We start from the raw sequence: 9003 nt of genomic DNA, 5'->3' as shown, positions 1-9003 counted from the left end.
TGATTAAAAAATGTTTCATAATGTTATTTTTTGTTATTTCTCTTTGAGTGATTTTCTATCACCTTAAATTCAATTTCACATCACATCCACTCCACCGAAACCTACCATTCATTCATTCTTCTATTTAGTACTTTAATATTTTCCAAGACTGGCAGACATGATTCAATATCAGCTTTTGTATTCTTTTTTAGTTACCTTCTAGATGAATATCATTTGAAAGTACTGTTTCATTTCTGGTACCTACAATTCATATCGAGCTTACAAACTTTGGTGATGAGGTGACATTTCTATTTCTTAAAAAATTCTATAATAAAACTTTAGTACACTATTTTATATACAGCCTGTGCTCAATACATAGATGTTAAATGAATTAACACTAGAATTAGAAAGACAAAAGAGAATTCAAGTATTCATTGAGACCTGAGCATTACTGGAAATGAACTTTTGAAACTTCTTAGCAATTAATTCAAAAAGTTTAACAAATCTAGGTCGGGAGATTTAAAAACATTCTGAATTATGCTATTGTTTCAGTATTATTGTATGGATTACTCTAATTTTATTTGTCTTGTATTCTATTTTTTCATTTTCTTCTTTTTGGATAATTAAGAGTGGCTATTACCTTATATTGAATGTACATATTTTTTCTTACATCTGTATTTCATGTATCAATCCATCTTTAAATTTATAAGTTAAATTTATAAGTTAAATAAATTTAAATTTATAAGTTAAATAAGACAAAAAATTAACTATACTATAATTAGTGGCCAAGCCTGAACAAAAACAATGCAAATCAACTTTTATTAAACAAATGGATTGTGTGAAGCAATATGATTAATTTATTCATTTGCATACTTTTGGGTGCTTAATATATATATTGCTACTAAAATTTATAGGATTTTTATCCTGTTCATAATGATTTATTAAAGATGACATAATTAGTACATGTCTTTTATAATACCAATTTAATGCCAAGAGATAAATTGGGAAATTTCTAGTTAGCATTCAACTAGTTATGCAAATATGTATGTATCAAAACATGAAACATAACCTTTGTAAATTTGTCTTTATTTCTTGATTATTTGTTATGTAACTGTATTTTCTTTTCCTGGGATACTTATAGAACATGAAGCAAGATTGTTTATGTGAAAAACTACCTCTAAACAGCTAATCTTAATGGTATTACTATGTGTCATAATGATGACTTCAACAAAGCTTTACCACTTTATCAATGAAGAGGTCATAGTTCAAATATTAAATTGAAATTTGCTTCTAAGTTCCACAAACATAAATGTGACTATAGTATTAAATCTTCCTAGTATATCTGTCCACAAGTCTTTAGTTTTTATTTGATAATGTATAAACTAAAATGCTAGAGTGAAAATTATTGATTGGTAAAGAAATCCCAAATAAAAACAAGTCAAAGTAAAATGCTGGAAGGCAGACAAGTTCTATACAACCCATTTATCAAGCTGACACATAACTATCAGTAGCAGTATATTATTAAAAAAAAAATACATCTATCCAGGCACTACACTGGTATAATGTGAAATGCAACTATATACCTTCAATCAAACTTGACAATTATTTTTGTTTGTTTGCTTTTATCTTCAAGTTATGGAGGTCTGATTTTGAAAGTGAAATTAGTTGGAAGGAAACATAAAGTTAAAAAGAAAAAAAGGATGTAGATTGAGATACCCTTGGAATAACATAAGCACATTTTTAGGACTTTGAAAACCATGATATATATGCATATGAAAACCAAATGGATTAAAACACTAACTCTGACTTTATACTTATTCACATTTTAATATTAAAATTAAAAACATTTAATATTAAGGTGCCAAGCTGTTCATGAAGTATATCAAAACATAAACTTCAGTTTCTCTTCATCAATTTAACCATAACATTTAGGAGGCCAACGTGGGTGGATCATTTGAGGTCAGGAGTTCGAGACCAGCCTCGTCAACATGGCTAAATCCCATCTCTACTAAAAATAAAAACATTAGCTGGACGGTAGTGGCACACACCTGTAATCCCAGCTACTTAGGAGGCTGAGGCAGGAGAATTGCTTGAGCCTGGAAGGCAGAGGTTGCGGTGAGCTGAGATCGTGCCACTGCACTCCAGTCCAGGTGACAGAGTGAGACCCTGTATTAAAAAAAATAAATAAAAATTAACCATCACAAACAGAATTTTGACAATGTGTATGTGCATTTATTTTATTTACTCAGAAAGACTTCATTGTGTTCATTAAACGATGATCCTCTATCATTTATATTGCAAATGGCACCGCACAAACACGTGTATACACGGGTACCTACATTTCTTTTAACTATTTGCTTTTAGTTTTACTATTTTAGGAACTTAGAGAAGTATGGCTGTTTTAATTCATTCATCACTTCATAGCATCATTCTTGATATTTTGACTAACGATAATCAAGTTAAACTCTTAAGTAAATCCCTCAAATGTAAGACTGTCAGAAATTTTAAAGTAGAGTAAAAGATTCGTCTATACCAATCTTTCTCTATGTTTTTAACTTTTATTATTCCCTTTATTCTCCTGGAAATAAACTTTCTGACATAGGTCCAAAAATCTCACCATTTTAAAGTTTATATAAGTTACAAGAATTTCTTTGTCCCAGTTGCCCTGTTTATGCTCCTAAAAGTGCATTTTGTGACTCGTTAATATTTATCTGTGGTGGTTGGGCCAAGAGGACTGCCTAGAAGCAGCTACCCTGCATGGCTCTCATGAAGATAAATGAAAGGAGCATGGAAATACAGCACCTTTAACTGAAGCATGCCGGTACTTGCTTTGGGACCAATCAGGGAAACAGCATGACCCAAAGAGAACGGAGAAAACCAGGGCAGGGTGACAGCCCACCCAGAGGCAACAGAGAGCCAGGGGATACTCCACCACTGGGAAGTGGTGAGTGAATGTGCAACCCTGAGAAACCATACTTCTCCCATGGACCTTCACAACCCTCAGGTCAGGAGGTCTCTTAATGACTGCACTGCACTGGGTACTTCTCTCAGACACACAGAACTGTGTGAAGTCTTGACAGAGTAGCCACTCAGGCACACACAGAAATCCAAGAGCTTTATATCCTCAGGCTCCAGTATTCTCGGCAAAGGTGACTGCAACACAGGCAAGGTGGGAGGTTGGACCTTCGTACATACCCCTGGGAAGGGGGCTTATTCCAGGGGGATGGGAAACATTGTTCCGAGGGCCCCACTTCTGTGGCACTCACAGGATAAGACGTAGCCAGCCCTCAGCAACAGTGTTGCACCTTCCTGGGATGGGACAGGGGCTGGCTGCCATCTTCGCTGTTTGGCCTACTTAGCTTGCAGGCTTTAGAGATTTCAAATAGACAAGGGACAGAAGGGATCCCTCAGCACAGTGCAGCTGCTCTACCAAAATGTGACCAGACTGCTTCTTTAAGTGGGACTCTGATCCATTCCTCATCTTTGAGTGGGACCTCCAAACCAGGGCCTCCAGACACTCCTATCCATATTCTCTGGCCAACAGTTTTTATTTCTCCCTGGGATGGAGTGCCCAAAGGGAGGGGTACACCATCATCTTTGCTATTTGAGCGACAATTGTTCCAGCCTGTGGGTTTTAGAGAGCCCAAGATGACTGAGAAAGAAGTGGTAACCCAGCATGCCACAGCTGCTCTATGAAAGTGTGGACAGACTGCTCCCTTAAGTGGATCCCACTTACCAGGCGGGATTTCCCTTAAAGCTTGCCAATGTTCTCTAGCCGACAGAGGTTTGTAAACTTCCTTGGACAGAGCCCCTAGAGGGAGAAGTAGGTTGCCATTTTTGTTGTTTTGGCAACTTAGTCATTCTAGCCTCCAGGCTTTGGAGAGCCCAAGCCAACGGCGTGGAAGCAGTACCCCAACAGAGGACAGTTGCTCTATGAAAGAACGGCTAGATTGCTTCTTTAAGTAGGTCTCCTATCTTATTCTTCCTGACTTCATGAGACTTCCTTAGAGGGGTCTCAAGCCACCTTCTACAGATGTGTTCAGGTTGGCAATGGGTCTTTACCCACCTGGGAAGGATCTCCCAGAAGAAATGGCAGGCTGCCAGGTTGCTGTTTTGCTAGTGATACCTCCAGGTCCTGAAAAATCCAGGGTGACTAGGGACTGAAGCAGACACCCAGAAAAAACCAGCAGCTCTAATGAAAAGTGACCACACTGTTAAAAGAAACAAAACAAACAAAAACCTCATCCGAATGTCAGCAACCTCAAAGAATGAAGGTAGATAATCCCACAAAGATGAGAAACAATTAGCACAAAGATGTTTAAAACTCAAATAGCCAGAGTGCCCTCTCCTCCAAATGACCATATCACCTCTCCAGCAGAGGTTTGGAACTCGACTGAGGCTGAGATGGCTGAAATGACAGAAGTAGACTTCAGAATGTAGATAAAAAAGATCTTCATTGAGCAAAAAAAGCACATTCTAACTCAATGCAAGTAAGCTAAAAATCATGATAAAACATTGCGGGAGCTGAAAAACATAATAGCCAGGATATAAAAGAACATAACTGACCTGACAGAGCTAAAAAACACAACGCAAGAATTTCATAATGCAATGTCCTTTTGTACAGGGAGAAATGTTGAATAGATAGAAACCGACCTGGATTGCTCCGGTCTGAACTCAGATCACGTAGGACTTTAATCGTTGAACAAACGAACCCTTGATAGCTGCTGCACCATTAGGATGTCCTGATCCAACATCGAGGTCGTAAACTCTATTGTCGATATGGACTCTAGAATAGAATTGTGCTGTTATCCCTAGGGTAACTTGTTCCGTTGATCAAATTATTGGATCAATTATAAATGTTAGTTCGCTTTGACTTGTGTGGTCTTAGCATGGATTATTCGGAGGTTTGGTTGTGCTCCGAGGTCGCCCCAACCAAAATTTTTAATGCAGGCGTAGTGGTTTAAAGGTCCATAGATTTATATAGTTCTTGATTGCATTAATAAATTAAAGCTCCATAGGGTCTTCTCGTCTTATTATTTTATGTCCGTCTCTTCACGGACAGGTCAATTTCACTGGTTAAAAGTAAGAGACAGTTAAACCCTCGTGGTGTCATTCATGCGAGTCCCTATTTAAAGAACAAGTGATTTTGCTACCTTTGCACGGTCAGGGTACCGCGGCCGTTAAACGTATGTCACCGGGCAGACAGTGCCTCTAATACTAGTAATGCTAGAGGTGATGTTTTTGGTAAACAGGCGGGGGTTAAGTTTGCCGAGTTCCTTTTACTTTTTTTAACCTTTCCTTAAAAGCATGCCTGTATTGGATTAACAGTGAAGGTAGCATGGGCTTGTTTGTGCTTGCTATGCCGGGCTGTTAAGTATCAGTGAGGCTTTCGATCTGATTTAGGCTTATGCAGTGGAGAAAGTATTCATGTTACTTATACTGGCATTATTGCTTCTATAGAGTGATAGATTAATCTAATGTGGTGGGAGGAGTTCAGTTATGTGTTTGGGATTTTTGAGGTAGTTGATGTTGAGCTTGAAAGCTTTCTTAATTGGTGGCTGCTTTTAGGCCAACTATGGTAATTGGGGTTTTTACTCTCTCCGTAAGGTTTTTTCCTAGTGTCTAAAGAGCTGTCCCTCTTTAGACTAGCAATTAAGCTTACAGGGGGATTAAGTGGTTCTGTAGGTAAGCTTAAGGTCGAACTAAGATTCTGTCTTGGATAACCAGCTATCACCAGGCTCGGTAGGCTTGTTACCTCTACCCAGAAATCTTCCCCCTATTTTGCCACATAGACGGGTGCGCTCTTTTAGCTGTCTTTGGGTAGCTCGTCTGGTTTTGGGGAATTTGGCTTGTAGTTCTCTTTGTGAAATTATTTCTAGCTAATTCATTATGCGAAAGGTACAGGGGTTAATCCTTGCTGTTTTGTGCTTGGGTGGTTTTCTATCTTTCCCTTACGGTACTATATCTATAGCACCAGATTAAAATTTCTATTGCCTATACTTTATGTAGGTGAATGGTTTAGTGTATGTTGGTTTGGTATTAGTGTTAGTTATGCTTAGGGCTAGTGTTAGCTCAAGGTAATCGAGTAGTATTGAGATCTTCTGCGTGTAAGCCAGATGCTTTATATTAAGCTATACCTTGATTTGTCCAAGTGCACCTTCCAGTACACTTACCGTGTTATGACTTATCCCTTCTATATAAATATTAGGGTATTTAGTTAAGATATTCCTTAAGTATATTTGAGGGGAGTGACGGGCGGTGTGTGCGTGCTTTATGGCCTGGTTCAATTAAGTACTCTATTCTTAATTTACTGCTAAATCCTCCTTGGACTCTTAGATTTCATAGGAGTTATCGTGGAGTTTTCTGAGGTAGAAAATGTGGCCCATTTTTTACCGTCTCATGGGCTACACTTTGACCTAACGTTTTTGCGGTGGGGCATTTGCGCTCACTTCGTAACCTTCATCTGGGTTTGCTGAAGATGGCGGTATATAGGCTGAGCAAGAGAGGGTAAGGTGGATCGGGGTTTATCGATTATGGAACAGGCTCCTCTAGGGGGATGTAAAGCACCGTCAAGTCCTTTGAGTTTTAACCTGTTGCTTGTAGTATTCTGGCGAGTAGTTTTGTTATCTAACTACTGAGGTTTAAGGCCAAGCATAGTGGGTTATCTAATCCCAGTCTGGGCCCTGGCTATTGTGTGTTCAGAGATTTTAAAGCCACTTTCGTAGTTTATTTTACATCAGCTAGGGTTTTACAGTTTTGATGGAGTTTAGCTTTATTGCGTCAGATCTTAAACACCCTCTACGCCGATCTCTATTAGCTAGGGTTAATCGTGTGACCGCAGTGGCTGGCACGAAATTGACCAGCCCTTAATATAGCATAGCTTAGTTAAACTTTCATTTATTGCTAAATATTTGTCACTGCTGTCTCCCGTGGGGGTGTGGCTAGGCAAAGTGTTTTGAGCTGTGTGTGCGTGCTTGATACTTGCTCCTCTTAATCATAGTGATTTATAGGGCGTCTTCACCGGGACGGGGATGCTTGCATGTGTAATCTTGCTAAGAGCCAATAGAAAGGCCAGGACCAAGCCTATTTGTCTACGGGGTGTGCAAACCCATCTAGGCATTTTCAGTGTCTTGCTTTAGGCGGGTTTAAGCTACATAAATGGGGGTAGGTGTGGGGTGGTTTCTTTAGGGTTGGGGGGGAAGGGTTGTGAGTTGGTGTCAAGAGTGTTTAATGAAGTAAATATTTATTAGTTGAGGGGATGGTAGTTAGAGTTATGCATACCTAAAAGATGAAAATATAAGTTCTGACCAGGCAAATTAAGGCTTTTGTTTTTGGGGTTTGGCAAAAGTGGGTTTTGGATGAAGGTCGGAGATGGGGGTGGGGGGGGGGTTGGCGGAATTTTATTATAATTTTGTAGTGTGATCAGGATAGTGTTGTGGAATTGGTTATTGGTATGTCCTATAAGCATGAATTAAATAACACCTTACTAAAGTCCGTGTGGAGCTAGAATATTGAACGTAGGTGCGATCAACAACTGCATGTACTAGGAATCAGACAGGCGTATACAGGACGGGATGTGGTGGGAGTCAGTATTTTGCAATGGGGTTGCGTGCAGACCAGAGATAAAAGATACCAAATGCATGGAGAGCTCCCGTGGCTGGTTAATAGGGTGATAGACCCGTGATCCATTGAGATGTCTTTTTTAAGGGGAACGTGTGGGTGATCTTGATTGTTATGGCCCCGAGGTAAGAACCAGATGCCGGATACAATTCAGTCATAGCTACCCCCATGAGTTATGGGCCCGGAGCGAGGAGAGTAGCACTCTTGTGCGGGATATTGATTTCACGGAGGATGGTGAACAAGGGACTCCTAAGTGAGGGGGGCCATCCGTGGTGAGGAGGATTATTTAATTAATATGTGCTATGTCCGATGAACGATTTAATGTGCTATGGACGGTTGGAATGAACTGGTTTAGTTGATATTCTTGGGGGGGGTTGGGTTGGACTTTGGGAGTGTTATGTTATGTACTACTGTTAGAGTGTCCATTAGAGTTCTTGCTTGTAAGCATGTTTCTTAAGCATTGTTGGGTAGGTATGCAATAATATGTGCTATGTACAGTTAAGCATATATAGTACTATATATTATACGTGTTGACTAGCAGTAATGCACGAATTACATAGTGACATTAAAAGTAGGTTAATGCTAGAATTACATTGCAAGGCTTGTACAACATAAGAATACAGAAAGTAGTTTAAGTTAGAACGTGAGCTTTGGGTGTTGGTAGTGGAGTTAGGCGCTTTCTTTCTGATTGCCCTAGGAAGGATGCTTCATTTCTGGTTTACAAGGCCAGTGTATTAATTTATACTACGAGGGCAGGTTCATTTGAGTAGGTTATTTTCGATTAGGGAGGTCAGTGGTATTAGGATTAGGATTGTGATAAAGTATATTGCGGATGCTGTTTGGCCAATAATAACAAGGGGCTGGATTATTGGTTGACTTCCAATTCAGGTAAGAGTTAGTAGGATTGTGATTAGGAGTCAGAATAGGAATTGGCTGAGTAGGCGGAATATCATGCTTTGTTGTTTAGATTTATGGAGTATGGGGATGATTGCTAGAATGAGAATTGATAGGAAAAGTGCTAATACGCCTCCTAATTTGTTGGGGACAGATCGTAGGATTGCGTATGTGAACAGAAAGTATCATTCTGGTTTGATGTGTGGAGGAGTATTAAGTGGATTGGCTGGAGTATAGTTATCTGGGTCGCTTAGGAGATCGGGTGAGAATAGTACCAATGTTGCTAGAGTGAGGAGAAGGAGAACTAGGCCTAGGATATCTTTAATTGTGTAGTAGGGGTGAAAGGTGATTTTATCTGAGTCAGAAGAGATTCCGCAGGGGTTGTTTGATCCTGTTTCGTGTAGGAATAGTAGATGTACGGTTGTAAAGGCGACGATGATGAAGGGTAGGATAAAGTGTAGGGTGAAGAATCGTGTGAGGGTAGGGCTATCAATAGCGTATCCACCTCAG

The 9003-nt window shown here is 39.5% G+C and overlaps 1 long non-coding RNA gene across 1 annotated transcript; it reads right to left on the bottom strand.

Moving 5' to 3' along the window:
- Nucleotides 1–1802: 1802 nt before the first annotated feature.
- Nucleotides 1803–4915, bottom strand: LOC139362194 (uncharacterized). Its single transcript, XR_011620582.1, has 2 exons — nucleotides 4633–4915; nucleotides 1803–2145 (listed from the first exon to the last, which is right to left on the bottom strand). It is a non-coding gene; the product is annotated as an uncharacterized lncRNA (long non-coding RNA).
- Between the last annotated feature and the right edge of the window lie 4088 nt (nucleotides 4916–9003).

Source organism: Macaca nemestrina, chromosome 3 (assembly GCF_043159975.1).
Source record: "Macaca nemestrina isolate mMacNem1 chromosome 3, mMacNem.hap1, whole genome shotgun sequence".
NCBI classification, from domain to species: Eukaryota; Metazoa; Chordata; class Mammalia; order Primates; family Cercopithecidae; genus Macaca; species Macaca nemestrina.
The sequence above is the reverse complement of the archived record's forward strand: the minus strand, read 5'-3'. Positions and strand labels throughout refer to the sequence as shown.